This window comes from Platalea leucorodia (genome assembly GCF_965183815.1).
Source record: "Platalea leucorodia genome assembly, chromosome: 1".
Classification (NCBI taxonomy): domain Eukaryota; kingdom Metazoa; phylum Chordata; class Aves; order Pelecaniformes; family Threskiornithidae; genus Platalea; species Platalea leucorodia.
This window is the reverse complement of record NC_138823.1, coordinates 84,176,091-84,189,425: the sequence shown is the minus strand read 5'-3', so window position 1 is coordinate 84,189,425 and position 13,335 is coordinate 84,176,091. Positions and strand designations below refer to the sequence as shown.

Genomic DNA, 13,335 nt, shown 5'->3' with positions numbered 1-13,335 from the left:
TGTTGTTGAGCTACGGTGGAGTCTGCCTTTATCCTAGTTAAAGGAATTGTTGATGGTGATGTCAAACTGAATGTTCTCACATGCATATATGAAAAGTATATTCTACAATACTCTTAGAATATCTTACTATGACCACTAATAGGAAGTTCATTTCTATCCAGCTCATTAGGCGCACATTGATCTGACACAGCAGCTGGAGTCTTGTAGGAATTCTGAATTCAGTTGACAATTTATTTAAAAGTCTTCTGGACTGTAACTGCATAGCTAAACCTGCTTTCCTTTGCAGATTGGCTCAAGGCCAATAAGAATATTGTAATCTGGACTCAGACATTGTGTGAGTCCTTGTAGAACATAATGGACTGGTAGCTGTAGGTACATCCACTGGGAAATGCATTAAGCTGTTTGAATGAGAAGATTTATAAACAATAATAGAGATCACAAAGCTCCAGGGAAAAACAAAGCTCTCTGGCAATACACATTATGTAAAATCTGGTCAAGCATTAAGAAGGCTCATTAAAAGTGTTGTAGAAACGAATATTTTTTCTGTGCCTCACAAATACATAAAAACATAAAGCCTTTCAAACACAGCCTTAAATAAAATATATTTGGTTTTATGTTCCACAGAATTGTCATTGCATCCATCACTTAATACTTCTTAACTATTGGAAAGGCAAAAGGTAAGGCATATCTTTGAACAAATATAGCATCTAAGATAGTTAAAGTAGCAAAAATGTCCTAAGTTTCCTACAAACTCAGAGCCGAATGGATCCCTACGTATGAGGTTTCAAGAATTGACCTCTTTTATTTTGAATATTAAACTGACTGGCAGGCAGTACTGTACGTTGGCACATATATTTCTTTATCTGTATTAATATTTTTTCAGAAATAGAAGAAATATAAAATATTCAGGTTATATTCTATACATTTTAAGGGATTCTAGTAATTGCAGAAAATAACATTGAAAACTACAAAACATCATTTTACATTTAATGAAAACTCATTATTTAACAAAGCAAAATAAAAAAATGTATTTTAACATTTATCATTTTTAACAGAAAATATTATTCCTAGAAAAAGTCTTGTAGAGCACAAACATTTGCTTTATCTTTCCTTACACAGGATTCCTATACCACGGTTATGACTGTAACATTGCTTTTTTACTCCTTTTCAACAAGTATAATTTAAACGCTTTGCAAAAAAACGGTAGCTATATGTCAGTAATACAGAACAAAAGTATAGAAGATCTAAAATCAGGCCATCTTAGCATCATGAACTATTACAATAATACATGAGTATTGCACTAATAGAAATAACTTCATTGTTTATTTTTCTTCTCTTTTCTTTGTATGCCATGATTTTCAGTTAAATTTCTTTTCAATTTCCTTATTAGACGGAATGCTAAATGAGACTTACTGAGGCTTGTCACATTCAGAATTGAATTCAAGGGAAGTGCTAACCAAAACTGTATATATCAAGTGTATAACCCTTGGGACAGGCTGAGCCTCAGCTAAACCGCAGACTTTCTTTTGGTTAGTTTCCTTTTCTCCATTACCATACTTGCGAGTTTTGAATTTGACTCTAACTGTATGAGTACTTTACTTGAGAACATGCTGGGAAGCACGTCTGATTGATGCTTTTATTATTTGATTTATTTAGAAATATGCTTTATTTATGTATTTAAAAGATCGTACCTATCTGGCTTTGGTAGATCAATGTTCATTAGAGATACATATGGAGTAAGGTATGCAGGATTTGTCCCCCTTAAAGAAACACTTTAAAAATCTATTTAAAACTTAGAAATAGATGTTGTAAATATATCTGCTTAAATGAATTTACTGTGTTTTTCTCTGTACTCACTCTACATATAGATGACTTTCTTTCAAATAAATTACTAGCAGAAGAGCTACAGTTTTCCAAAATAACAAAAAGTCTAGGAAGAAGAATACGAAACATTACTGCATAATTTTATCAGTCTGTTGGTTGCAGTTCTGAAATACGTGGTGATAATAATCTCTGGAATAGGGAACATAGCTGAAAAATTCTGCTTGCAAAACACAGTAGTATATCTCAGGAGTAGGCAAGTGGTTGTGAATTCAGCAGGAGAATAACCTGAAACCTCAAATACATTTTGCTTATCAGTTACTTCAATGCATCTTATACAATACTGATTTCTTTTTCTTCATCACCACAAATTTCCTTTCTTTAGAGAGGCCAGTTATAAATGAACCAGCTATTTAATGTAAGCTGACAGACAGTGTTCTGCATGGGAAGATTTTTGCTTTTCAATAATCAGCATCTCTCAGTTCTTGTTAGTTTTACCACTGATGGATCCACTTGGTTGATGGCTGAGGGCCCTAATTTCGTAGTCATAAATTTATTTCAGTAATCTGATAGAAAATTTTCCATCTACTGATGACACTGTTATCAGCCTTGAGTTACATCAGAATTTTCTGTATAGTTTTATTTCATTAATTCTCTCTGGTCTTGTTTAGGCTGAATAGATTCTGCATGTTTTCTTTTGTTTAGGATGAATAGGTTCTGATTGCCTCAAGATCATCATACTAGGCAGATGCTTCCACTGACATGTTTTGTACATCAAGTGCTAATGATTGCACTCTGGACAGTGTGTAGGTGATCTTTAGTTATTGTGTGTAGAGTCTAATTTTACAAGGAAATTATTTTCCTGATACCCCATTTGCTGATTTTGTTGTTTGATACATCTAGCTCAGTTCTTTAGGATAAAGCAGAATTTAAAGACAAGTCATGGCTTAAAACATTTTTTGTGAAGCTTGATTGTTGAGGCTTGGTAGTTTCATGGCAGTATATAGATATAATGTGACATTATGTATATGCATAATTAGTTTGGCCTCACTTTTTACAATGCCATTATATGAAAAGTACACAGCCATGTTTAAATAGGTATGTTGTATGAAGATACTCCAGGTAGTTCTGAAAAAGTAAGCTCACATCCCAGAAGCAGACATTAACTCTGTTCTGTGCTAGTAAGGTGTCTACTGTCTAGCCTTGTTAATATAACTCATTAGCTAATAAAGTGCAAAGGTATCTGCTCTTCATTTTCTTTAGGAATTTATACTCCAATATGGTCCTTTCTGTATCCCCAGTTCTAGATAGTACATCCAGTTCCTGTGATCCCCGTACGTAACCATCAGCATCTTCTCACTCCCCACTGCCGTGCACTGTAGCACTGTCCTGTCCTCCTGTGGTGACTAGTGCAGAGCTAGCTGCCTGCTGATTGACCACTTGGCTGTTGCCAAATGAGATGAGTAAAGCGGAATTTTCTCTGATTTTCTTTTAGCGGGTCTTTCTCCTCTATTCAACCAGTAATTGTTGAGAGGCCTGTGAAATCACAATGTATTTGAGGCCTCTGCCCTTCTGTTAGATTTGCCTGAAATTGGACATGGGTTAAAAGTTGCTAGAGACTATTGAATTAAAATGATTACAGATGTTGTGCATCCTCAGGAAACTCAGATTTAAAACAAAACAAGAAAAGGACTTGATAACTAGTTTGGCGTAAGATTGCTGACATCTGATCAACTGCACCTTTGTAAATTAGATTTTGTTCATATCTAGTAATTTAGTTTCCTGTTCATTGTGTTGTTTATGTGATGATGATGAGCCCAGCAATGATCCAGTGTCCAGGGAGTATTAGGAAGCATTTCATTCCAGAAATTGTTCTACATTTAAATGTTGCTTATTTAATAAGATTTTTTTTTCATTATGGTTAGAGGAATGCATTTTTCATATTTCACACTACAACACTTACTACCTTTGTGACTATTCCCAATAGCTACTTGCTATAATACACTAAAGGTAAAATGTATTGCATTTCAATAGTCCCAAGTATCAGTTATTGCTGAAGAGATGCTTAGGTCTTTTGGTAAGACCTTAAATCAGGCTAGAAGGACATGTAGAAAGTTGATTTAAAGCCAGATTTGCACAGAACCCTAATATTTTGTTCTTCAGAAAATATATTACTGCATGTAACTTTATTCCCTTTCTTCAAAAGTGAAATTACCATCCTGGAAATTTTACTTTATTCTAATTTTTCTCATTCCTGTGTTCCACTGATAAGTTTTTTGTACTACCATATTCACTGTTTGTTTCCACAGGTGGTTCGGAATTTAGGATATGCTTTTTCTAGAATTATAGTTTACAAATTAACAACAATTTCTATCATATATGTGTTCCAGGATGTGTAAAGAAATACGGATTATAATCATATTATTTGATTATTTTTTCCATCTGTAAGCTTTAGGGAGGATCATTCTTCCTTCCTAGTGGATAGACAAAGTTGGGTTTAGAAACAGCTCTTTGTGTAAATAGTAGACAGGATGAGCATGGTGTGCATGATCAATCTACTGAAAGGCAATTATTAATATCTCATTAAAAGATAAAATGAGTAGCATATATGCACATGACAGGGGAAATGGCAGGAAATTAGATATTTCTAGGTGACAAGGAAATACAGCGGCCTATATTAATATATTTTATATGCAAAACGGGTATTACTTAAAAATTAAATGTAGCTTCTTTTTAGCACTGTTGTGAAATTAAGTCAACATAATGAGATTTAAAGGGTGGACTCTCATGAGAAAACTGAAGGGCTGTTCGAAGAGTATTCCTTTTGCTGTGCTCCTAAAACACCTCTGGTTAATACTGAGAGTTTTCTGCAAAACTGAATTCTTGCCCAACGCACTAATGTCAGCTAACTTGAGACATAAAGATTAATCCAGAACTTTTTAGTGTATTATTAGGAAATCTTAAATAACAGGGGAACTTTGATATAAAAAAGACATAGAAATAATTATTTGTAACCTAGAAATTCTAGCTGTTAGCGCTAATCAGATGTAAACAGTATTTCAGTGTAGTCTTTTAAAATTATAACGGTATCTACATAAATCAGGTTTTAGTTATTTGTGTAAGGAAAGAAAGGTAGCAAGATTTTCTCTTATTAAGAATGTTGTTAGGAGTGTGTTTAAGGTTGCTGTAAAAATCTGGCAATGCATTTCATGGGGTGTATACATTTTAGAAGCTGTATTCTTTGTTAAAGAGAACAGCTATTGAAATTGGTTATAGTACCTATTCACATAATAGACACATGGAATAATTCTGGTTCTAACGAGTATTTTGCTTCTCTCATATTCTTAAAGGCGGAGAGTTTATTCAATTAATTGTGTTTATAAAGTGTGTGCTCAGGTTCCTGTCACAGGTGAGTGGTTAGGTTGCTTAAAGAATCACCGTCAAAGATAGATATTTGCAAATAGTGATTTTAATAGATATTTCTAAAAGTGTGATTTAACAAAGTTTGATGGCAAGGTTCACTCTATTACTTATTAAATGAATGGAATATATATATAAAGAGAAAGAAAGAGAAGACTGAGTTAGAAGAAAACACAAGGAGGAAAAGGGGGCCCTCCCGTTGAGCCATGAGGTTCAGAATGGACCCCCTTGCTTTCTAAATTCCTTCTCAGAGAGGAGCCTAGGTGCAGCTGGATCCAATCCCAGTCTCAGACTTGGTCAGCGGTTTATGTCTAAGGATTATATATGTCTAGCAGCAGTTTAAGGTTTGTTCACAGTTAAGAGAGAAAATCACAGGAATTTAGCAATAACTAATCATTGGTTAATGTAGCATCTACAAGGTGATTAAAGAGGGTTTACTACAATATCTGTGTCGATACACACACACACACAATAGGCCTAGTAATTTGTCATGACTTTAGTGAAATACTCACAATATGCATACATAAAGATACCTAGTAAAAATTCCCCTTGAGTTCAGTGAAATACTCAAATCCAGTGATTATCTCAATGGGCGAAGGTTGGGTCTCAAAGAGTGAAGGGCGCCAGAGATCAGCCCAGGTCCTGTTGTCAGGCCTCTGTATGCAAAGTAAAAATTCCCCTCAAGTTCAGTGAAATACTCACATCAAATGATTGTCTCAGCAGGCAAAGGTTGAGTCTCACGGAGTGGAAGGTGCCAGAGGTCAGTCCAGGTCCTGTTGTCAGGCCTCTGTATGTAAACTTAAAAGTTCACAGCTCTGAGAGGCATCCCACTCAGAGGGAGATACTGGCACAGCCCACTGCGGTCCAGGAGAGCTCAAAGGTAGTATATATGTATATACTATATATATATAACCATATATATATATGTATATAACCATACTCTCACTTGGTACTGCTGTTTATAGGGTCGCGAGAGGATTGACTTTAGGCATCAGTAAATTTCCCTCCTGTCGTCACAATTGGGTCGGTAATTACTGGAGTTCTCGAAAATTCCAGTGACGCTGGCACAGATCCACCCATACTAATCCACCCAAGTTACGACCCAGATAAAATATGTTCCAAGGCTGTCAAGGGGCGAATTGATTATTCCTGGTACAGCCAGTGCTACTCCCACCTTAGCCATGCAAGAGTTTCTGATACGGTTCAGGGACGCTTAACTACCAAACTTGTTACACAAAGGCCAAGTCTTGATGGGAGTTACTGAGATTGTAAAACAGTCCAGGAAGGGAGGGGATGCACCACCACGGTTCCAGAGTGAATGACCAGCGAGTGACATTTCCTTTGTGAGTACGGTTAGTGTTCAGTATACTGGTTTTCTGCCTTTACAGAGAATCCTTACAAGTAAATCTCCAAGCACCCTGACCTTAATTGTTCTTCTTTAGAAATGGTTAAAGTGTCACATCAGAAACTGAACCTGGGGCAGGTAAATATGACCTAGCAAGCTTCCATTTCTGTCAGTTTTCAGAACATGACTTTCCTTCCGACTGTGACAGCCAGGAGCTCATGTAAAGGGGAAAAAATGCTATTATATGCTTGTATTACCTGGTGAAGGTGTGTGACTTGAATGTGTCAGGCCAAGAGACAACAGCTGTTAGTCCTAAACATAAGAGAAATATGGTGCTTTTTTGATTCTCCAGAAGTATTTAGAATCACCTGCCTAGCAAGGCTGCTGCACAAGGACAACGGGCTGTTTAAAAAGCAGCTACTGTCCATAATGTCCTGAGGAAATTGAGTGGTAGAAGGGACAAGCCTCAGTGATCTGAGTGATTTTCTAAAATTTCTCTTATGTTGTATCTTTCTAACATGCCAGAAACAATCATTCATCTATGGTATGCTTAAAGAGATGAACACGTGAGATGAGGAATACGTTACTTAAAAGATCATAGAATCATGGAATCATAGAATTGTTTAGGTTGGAAAAAACCTTTAAGATCATCAAGTCCAGCTGTAAATCTAACACTGCCAAGTCCACCACTAAGCCATATCCCTAAGCGCCTATCTACACGGCTTTTAAATACCTCCATGCGTAGGGACTCAGCCACTTCCCTGGGCAGCCTGTGCCAATACTTGACAACCTTTTCGGTGAAGAAATCTTTCCTAATATCCAATCTAAACCTCCCGTGGCGCAACTTGAGGCCATATCTTCTAGTCCTGTCATTTGTTACTTGGGAGAAGAGACTGACCCCCACCTCGCTACAACCTCCTTTCAGGTAGTTATCGAGAGCAATAAGGTCTCCCCTCAGCCTCCTCTTCTCCAGGCTAAACAACCCCAGCTCCCTCAGCTGCTCCTCATAAGACTTGTGCTCCAGACCCTTCACCAGCTTCGTTGCCCTTCTTTGGACACGCTCCAGCACCTCGATGACCTTCTTGTAGTGAGGGGCCCAAAACCGAGCACAGTACTCAAGGTGCGGCCTCACCAGTGCTGAGTACAGGGGGGCGATCACCTCCCTGGTCCTGCTGGCCACACTATTCCTGATACAAGCCAGGATGCCATTGGCCTTCTTGGCCACCTGAGCACATTGCTAGCTCATATTCAGCTGGCATTAAGTACCAAAGAGAGTTAAGAGAGAAGAAATAAAATATATGTATCTATCTTTGAGTGTATGATTCCATAGACTGGAAAATACTGTGTGAAGTGACTTGTTTAATTGTTGTCTTATTTTATTTTTGTGAGACGATTGATATGTTCTCATATTTGAAGTTCATTCACAATATTTGAAGTTAAAGCTACCAAATTGTTTCAGTTATCACTGAAATCTGACATAAGTTGTTCAATGCCATTTGATTGCATAGGAAGTCTCATGATATTGTGTTTCGTGGGCACAGTAACTGTGATTCCCTTAATCAGATTTTTACTGTAGAAATTAAAGGAAGTGAATGTAATACTTTTCAAGAGTATTTAAGTATCTGATTTAAAAACTCTCCTTTGACAAGAATTCACAACAATAAAACTTGATCACAGAATTGTTTACGGAATTCAAATATAAAGGGAAGCTGGGAGGGGCAAAAATATATTGATGTCGAAGTATGACTAAATATTTGTAGAAAATAATGTGTTCTCTATACTAAGCTTTAATGCCAGCTATGTGCATCAACTTTACTCCTAACAGTAGGATGGAGCCTAGCAGTGTTTTTTATTTCAGTTAATTGGGTATTGTCTATGAGGATTTCTATGTACAAAGTAGATTATTCTTTAAATATATCATACATATCAAAATAATTTTGAAATACTCTAGATAGCAAATAAAAGATTTTTTTTCTATAAGGATCCTGAATGAGGCAGTAATGGTTTTGGGAATGAGGGGGGTTGTTTGTTTACTGAGTGGAGAACTGGGAGCAGGACCACTCCATTTTAAGGGTTGTTCTTCAGAACTGCCTTCATTTTCACGTCCTCTATGAAGCTCAACCCCAATGGGAGCACAGTCCTAGCTGTGCTAATGCCAGGGAAAAACAAACAAACAAACAACAAAAATAAACACAGTCCAAATGGAGCATATCCCTTTTACAGGTGTTGCTATTGCTCTCTGCTGACCCAAGCTGCCCGATAGCTGTGGTCCCCCTGTAAATGGCATAGCATGACTGCTACAGATCACGCCCAGCCATTAAGTTGCTCATTAGTGATGATTATGGAGTGTATATGTTGTTTTTCCCTTTCCATTTGCATAGAAAATGTGTATTTGGGTATTCAATACCTACAGGAAAGTACTCCGAAAATCCAGGAAATCCAGTTTTCTTTCTGTTTCTGCTTTTATCCATGAGTGGCATAGACTTCACACTTTTTACAAGAAGTCAGAATACTTTTGATCTCTGAGAATTAGTCAGAAAGTTCTCAGGTACTTTTAGTTACTGTCTGTAAAGGCAAAGTTGCATGGAACATAAATTAAACTCATCACATTATAATTTTAATCACAAACATAACTCCAGGTTTGCACTGAGATGTAAAAAGCAGGGTCATAGGGATGCACAAGTCTTCTTCCAGCCAAAGGAGTCTATTGCATTTAAGAAGAATGTTTTTTTCTAAATTGACCCAAGAGTGTTATGTTCTCCAGAGTTTCAAGGCAAGCAAAATGTCTGAATTTTGAAGATTGTTTTAGTGTCATATTTGCAAATAAGAAATAACTCCACTTACACTTCAAATATTTTTAGAAAGTGCAAAAGCGTTGTTTTTTTGACAGGGAAGAAGAGTAAGCCAAACACACATCTTAAAAATTTCTTCCTTAGCTTAGCTGTATGAAAGGGACGTTGTCATCAAAAAGAATATTCAGAACAAAGACAGTAGATATAAAATTGAGCTTCTGGAATCATAACTGTTACTGTATTCATAATGATGATGGATTAAAATTGGCTTTAGTATATTGAAAATAGGCATAGTAAAAAAAGATGTAACGAATGTCGAAGACATACTGCGAGAAATGGACTTCTAAAAAACTGCAGTCTCAAAAGAGAAATCCAGAATAATCTACTGCATGCAATGAAAACGAGCAGCTCTGTGAACGAAGAATAACTTTGTAGTAGAAAGCCACCAAGCAAGATTGGGCACAGCCCACAGTTGGAGCTGCACTTTAGTTTTACCAAAGATGGCTGGCATCAACTTCATGGATGCCAGGAACATAGATTCATGTGAGACCTCCAAAAGGTCATCTGACCCAAACCCCTGCTTAAAGCAGGTTCAGTTACATCAAGTTGTCAAGGGCCTTGTCTAGTGAAGTTTTGAAAGGTCCTTTTCAGGTCCTTTTCTGCAAAGCTGCTTTACAGGCGGTTGGCCCTGAGCGTGTACTGGTGAATGGCATTATTCTTCCCCTCGTGCTGCTGTTGAACGCTGTGAGGTTCTCCAGCTTGTCCAGGTCCCTTTTGAACAGCAGCCCTGCCCTCCAGCATACTGACCACTTTTTCCCAAGTTGGTATTGTCCACTCACTTGCTGCGAGTACATGCAACCCATCATTCAGGTCATTAATTAATACATTAAATAGTTTTGGCCACAGTTTTGATTCCTGAACAACTACTGTTAATTGGCTGCCAGTTGAATTTTGTGCTTAATCATCAGACTTTGAGCCTGGCTCACTGTCCATTTGTTCTTCATATCAGTTTGGCTCGTGACTGAGTATTTAGCTAGTTGTAGGTTCAAGCAAACTTTTTTCACATAGCACTTTGATACACATTTAGGATATGGTGGTATTTTATGTTAAGGCAATCACTCGCTGTCTTTATCAATTTGGTAGTAGATAGACAAAGGCATCAGTGTACGAGCTGTGCTGTATGAACGAGTACATCTGTTGGTTCATCACCAAGCAGTATTTATCCTCATGTTACTAAAACTATACTTTGGATAAACAAATAACAAGCAGGCCAAATATTTACTTATTTCTTGATTAGTTCAGTATTATGCCTCTCCTCCCTTAAGTAAGGCAATTCCTACTGCTCAAGAGGACATTATAACCTAGAAAAGTAGGTCAAAATTATCAACAGAATAGATTAATGAATAAAATAAAGTTAATAACATGCTTGTTGAGTTGCATTAAATACTGTCATACTTCTTTTTTCTGAGAGATTCAGACAGAGAAATTGCTTTTCTGAGAGTAAAACACAGCATTATAGGTTGCCTGGAGGATAATTGAAATGAGAAGTAAATTGTTCTACAGATCAATAAATTGTTTCTGTACTATAATGACAGATAAGCCATGTAGTTTATTGAAAGAAAGATGAAGATTGCCTATATGTATTTGAACAATGTTTCAATTAGCATAAAGTCCTGCAAAGTGGTATGACTATCGTATACAGTACATTAACTGGAAAAGAATACTAATTTACTCATTTAGTGAGTTAAGTGAATGCATCTGAGTGAATGTTAACATAAAAATTGAGAACTAAATCAGCCTCTGCAGAATCTTGATCTGTAAGCCACCAGGCAGCTCCTCTAGAACCATTTAGAGCATCCCCAAGACTGTATGAAATTTCTGTTTTACAACAGCTCCTGGAAGGCTGTGATGCTGGAAGTGTAGGAATAATCTGTTCAACTCAGGCAGATTTGGTGAAACAGTTTTGATACAGAGTGGTATCTGATCCTCAGGGCTCCTAAATTCCCAACCAGTTTTTAGAGGGTTGAGACAGACTCAGCTTATAACAAAGAATCATAAATTCACAGTATATGCATCCTACATTATTTTTAATGTCCTATCAAAATTTATTCAATGCTCAAGGAAATGTTCAGTTGAGCCTTTAGTCAGTTCCTTTACTTTCCCGTAATAAAGTTCACAATTTAGTGTTGAGTAAGAACATTTCCAGTTTCCACTGCTAGTCTAAATAAGTATCTATAATATATCTAACCTTCATGTTGCTGAATTTTATCCTCTCATGTCTTTCTTCGTTTCAGATAGATGGTATTGTCTGTAATTATCTATTTGGCTAATGTCTGTATGAGACATCTTCAGGCTGTCTCTGTGAAGCAGTGGTTAAATATTCGTTGGGAAACATTTCTGACCTTATGATCTAAGAGTTTTTATTTTTTAACAGTTTTCTTTTCATTCCATCTATTTTTTTAAAACAGTTCTACAAATACTGACAGATAATTAATGAGTGATTTCAAATATTTGTTTTGCTTGAAGTTTTAGTATTTCAGAATGTTTGAAGCTGGTATCAGTAAAATGATTTTCTGAAACAGATGGCTAACACTTGGGGTGTGATTATAAAGCAGTGTGTACTGTCATGTGGATATATTTGAACTAGCTTGACTATCTGGAAGTCTCTAATTAGTTCACCCTATCATATGGGTTATAACACTTCCAATTCCTGAAGTGGCTTGATTATATAACATGTTCTTTATGGCCTCAACCTTTTCCTTTTCGGAATGCATTAGTCAAAGCAAAAGTGTCAAAAGACCACATTTCACATTTATTTTAACAATAAGTAAATTCCAAAATTAATCTCATCCCGTCATTGTAATTTTATGTATGATATAAAGCAACCAGCATTAGGAAAGTGTCAGTTGACATCATCTGTAAACATGAAGCATTGCAAAAGAATGCATGGAAGAGCATTTATTTGGAAATTTGTGAAGATGGCTTTAATATGCATATCAAAGAATTGCATCAAAGAATTAACTGTGTGTTTTAATTGAATCAACTACTAAGAGATTCTTCTGTTATATCAGTGTTGGTATTTTATTTTTTCACATGGTAAATTATACTTTTCCTCTTGTTCTGCCGGACATTTCTTGTTTCCCTTGAGATTTCCCTAATGCATGGTAACTTATTTTTTGTTTTCCTAAGAAACCTTTCCTTTTGGACTAACAAAGTTTAGTGCTCTCATCCATCCTTCTCACACTACTATTTGTTTATTAGTATTATGGGCTAGTATTACGAAAACAGTTCAAGATTATAAATAAGTTTAGGAACCATTGTGCAAGGAATTAGGCAAATTTATAATAGAATCTTCTATTTTCTAATAGGTGTCTAAAATTAGTTAATTGTATTTTAGTGATAATGTCCATTCTCTCTGCAATTGCAACTTCTGTAGATTCATAATTTCTTCAATCCATCCAACAAATAGTGTTTTTCTGCCATAATGCAGGTTTAATTTCTGAATTAAATTTAAATTTTACCTTTCTCTTTCTACATGCAGAGGGCACCTCTGCAGTCATGCTAGCTCATTCAAACTCAACAAACTGTAACAACATGTTAGCTTTGATGTGTAGCATCTTCTGATCCACTGTCCTGCACCTCGGTGTTGCACTATTGCATTCACTATGCAGAATGACTAAGAGGAATATAGAAGAAACTCTGTAAGAGTTTTAAAAGATATGTAATAACAGAGGTTGTTATTTTGCTCTCTTTTCTGTGTTGGTGGTTGACCTGTGATGTAAACTGTGCAGACTGTTGGGGAGGGATTTGGATGGGGGACTGTTTGGGGTGGGGTTTGGTTTGTGCACACCTCTTATTGAATGTGTATTCTTCTTTTCAGTGCTGGTAGATTTCAACATCTGTGATGTGTTACAACACTAGAATTATTGGGGAAGATTTCTTTGAGCTGTCTTTCTG

General features: G+C 36.4%; 1 protein-coding gene across 2 annotated transcripts in view; it reads left to right on the top strand.

Annotated features, from left to right (window-relative positions):
• Nucleotides 1-13,335, top strand: part of CDH18 (cadherin 18) — a gene marked incomplete at both ends in the record, with an annotated part of 175,715 nt that overhangs the window by 104,653 nt on the left and 57,727 nt on the right. The gene's annotated exons all lie outside the window — the stretch shown is intronic.